This window comes from Lynx rufus, unplaced genomic scaffold (assembly GCF_022079265.1).
Source record: "Lynx rufus isolate CCGP_SWC_20201006 ecotype Redwood Valley unplaced genomic scaffold, mLynRuf1.p SCAF_5, whole genome shotgun sequence".
In the NCBI taxonomy this organism is placed as follows: domain Eukaryota; kingdom Metazoa; phylum Chordata; class Mammalia; order Carnivora; family Felidae; genus Lynx; species Lynx rufus.
In genome coordinates this window covers 66,939,540-66,943,111 of record NW_025814867.1, presented here as the reverse complement: position 1 = coordinate 66,943,111, position 3,572 = coordinate 66,939,540, and the positions used below count along the sequence as shown (strand labels likewise).

The 3,572-nt window shown below is 40.8% G+C and overlaps 1 pseudogene; it reads left to right on the top strand.

Moving 5' to 3' along the window:
* The first annotated feature begins 2,444 nt into the window (after window positions 1–2,444).
* LOC124527187 (proto-oncogene serine/threonine-protein kinase mos-like) lies at window positions 2,445–3,171 on the top strand (annotated as a pseudogene).
* The last annotated feature ends 401 nt before the right edge of the window (window positions 3,172–3,572 follow it).

Genomic DNA, 3,572 nt, shown 5'->3' with positions numbered 1-3,572 from the left:
GCCAAATTTCCTTATCTCTGTCTTTGACATCTGTTTGAGTACACCACTGAGCGATCCTGCATGAATTTCTAAGTATGAACATCTTTTGGAGATTCTTTGCCAAAAACAGGAATTAAAAAAAAATGAGCAAAGGGAAAGGAGCCAAGTATAATTTACTCATATTTTATTTAAATCCACCCTGTTTTTAAAAGTTAAAAAAAAGGCCTAATCAAATATCTGCCTCGTTCTTGGGCTGAAGCATAGTCTATAGCATATCTTTTATCTTGGTGGGCTGTAATACATTTTTTAATTCTAGTAAGGAGACTGAACCAATAATCAAAAGCTCCAACAAACAAAAGCCCAGGACCAGAGGGTTTCACTGGTGAATTCCACCAAATATTCAAAGAAGATTTAATGCCTATCCTTCTCAAATTCCTCCAAAACAATGAAGAGGAGGGAATGCCTCCAAACTCATTTTATGAGGCCAGCATTATCCTGATACCAAAACCAGACAAGGACACAAAAAAAGAAAGAAGGAAAGGTAAAAGAGGAGAGGGGAGGGGAAGAAGGAGAGGGGAGTGAAGGGGAGAGGAAGAGATGGGGGAAGAGAGGAAATTAGGCCAATATCCTTGATGAACATAGATGCAAAAATTTCAAAATGTTAGCAGAACAAATTCAACAATACATTAAAAGAATCATACACCATGACCAAGTGGCATTTTGGGATTTATTTGTCTCACCTACTGAGAACAACCCTTCTGAGAACAAACATGAACATTTCTGCAAAGCAACATTGCTAATTAAACAATACCTAACAGGCCAAAGTTAACTATCAAGAGATATTCACCAAAGTAATCCCACTGCCACTTTTGCTGAGTTGTGGGAAGAAGCAAACCCTCATGGCTCTGGATAAATGAAAAATTCATATAAAAAGTAATTTTAATTTCTTAAGTTACAGCTGTAAATATTTCTAAGACTTCTCAACTCTGACCTTCAACTCCAGCAGCAGTGCTCCTCTTCAGTCACCCCATTCCCAGGGTCACATCCTGGGCCACCATCACCTCAAACAGCTTAAATTTCCCACTGATTATAGTCCTCATCATTCCAAAAATCTTACTCCATTGCTACTGATACCTTTGATCTTGAAACTCACTGGAGTTTCTGATGCTCTGACCACCTCTACTTTCTTGGAGGTCATCATCCACTCCCCACCCCACCCCAGCTCTGCCATGTCCCTGTCTAAATACCTTCTGATCCAACCTAGACTTTATGGCACATCATTTCAACAAATTTCTTATCAAAAATCCATTCCCTCTGCTCCAGCCCTGCTAACAAAGGCCTTTCTCAGACCTATCATTTGCCCTCTATGCGCCTGTGCCCAGATTCCTGAAGACTAATGCAGACACCATGCTAAAAATACACTGCCTCTCACCCCAGCTGAGCTCCCCAGGCCACTGAGCTCCCCTTTGGTTGGTCGTCTTTTCCATTCCCCTCAGTGACTATCCCTAATGTCCATTATTCTCTCCAGCACTGTATCTCATCCCAAACCTCTTCTCCTTTAGCAAATAGTTCCTCAGAGTATTATCAAGAAGCATCTTTCTCACTCTCCATTTCCCAGAAATATATTTACCTAGAATCATGCCATCTTTTCCTCATGCCCTAAAGGAAGAAACTTCTACCTTAGGCTGGTCCCTGCATCTGTACTTTAAATCCCATTCGCTCTCAGTTACTCAAGATCTTTATATTATCAATGATCTTTTCTCTTTGCTGCATCATCAACTTCCTCTCAACTAGATCCTTCCTTCAGCAACATATAAATATGTTCACATTTCTCCCAGCATAATAAAAATCCTACCTTTGACTTATGCTTACTTCTTCCCTTCCCAAGTACCCTCTTATAAGTATACTCCCTGTCTCCATATCCCCTTTTGCATCTCTCAATCTTTTGCAGTTTGCTGCTACTTCAACCACACTATCGGTATTACTCTCACTAAGATCATTTAAATGACTTTCAAGTTTCTAAGTTTAAAGGCCAGGTTTCCATTCTCTTACTTGAGCTCCCTACAATATTTGATACTACTCATCAATTTCCCCTCTTCAAGTGCTCTCCTGATTTAAATTTTTTTTAATGTTTATTTACTTTTGAGAGAGAGAGAGAGAGAGAGAGAGAGAGAGAGAGCAGGGGAGGGGCAGAGAGACAGGGAGACACAGAATCGGAAGCAGGCATCATGCTCCAAGCTGTCGGCACAGAGCCTGATGCAGGGCTTGAACCCATGAAGCATGAGATCATGACCTGAGCCAAAGTCAGATGCTCAACCGACTGAGCCACTCAGGCACCCCATCTCCTGGTTTTAGAGTAACATTATCCCTTGTTTCTCTTCTTTTCTCTCTACCTAGTTTTTCTGTCTCCGGGATTCTTCTTCCTACACATATCAAAAAAAAAAAAATGTTTAAAAACACACTGAATGGCATCCCAGTGGACCTTCTGGGCTGAGCCACATATAGCAGGGCTCTGTCACGACAATATCATGCAGGTTGTGACTGTGAGCACTCACAGCCCCATGTGCTTTAATAGTCTGTATGCCAAAATCGTGGAGTTTGGTGGCAATGTCACTTTACACGAAGTCATATATGGTGCTATCAGCTGCCCTGAGAAAGAGAAAGGGGGCTTCACTGCTGTGCCAGAAAACAATTAAATTTGGGAAAGTATATACTGTCATACACCTAGGGAAATAAGGATTCCCTAGATGTTTGATGGCCTGCTTTTCCGTCACTCATAAAGTATTGTGCACTTGGCCCTGAGGCTTGCTAACATTTTGATTAGTGAGCAAGATGCCTGCAAAATTGGTGACTGGTTGCTTCAAGAAGCTGGAAGATTCGCTGTGTTTCCAGAGACTTCCTACCATCTAGAGAACACATACATCCACCAAGCCCCAGAGCTCCTGAAAGACCATAACACCCAAAGTTGACACCTATTCTTCTATCATTCTCTAGCAAATGACCACCAAAGAGGTGCCTTTCTCAGGGGAGCATCAGTATGTGCTCTACACCATAGAGGCCTATCATCTTCATCCATTTCTCTCAGCAGCTGTCTTCACAGACTCCATCTCTGGGAAAAGACAAGATCATCTGCTGCTGCTAAGTGCAGAACTTCTGGTTGACTTTAACTCTTTAAAACCTGAATTTGGCTGATTTTAAACCTATATTAAGATAAACTATTGCTTTGTTTCTATTCATTTTTTTTTACTTTATTTAAATCCAAGTTAGTTAACATATAGTGTAATAATGGTTTCAGGAGTAGAATTTAGTGATTCTTCACTTACATTATAATACCCAATGCTCATCCCAACAAGTGTTTTCCTACGCCCATCACCAATTTAGCCCATCCCCCCATCCAACACTTCTCCAGCAACCCTCAGTTTGTTCTCTGTATTTAAGAGTTTCTTATCGTTTGCCTCCCTCTCTGTTTTTATCTTATTTTTACTTCCCTTCAGCTATGTTCATCTGCTTTCTTTCTGAAGTTCCACAAATGAGTGAAATCATAGGATATTTGTCTTTCTCTGACTTATTTTACTCAGCAGAAGACATTCTAG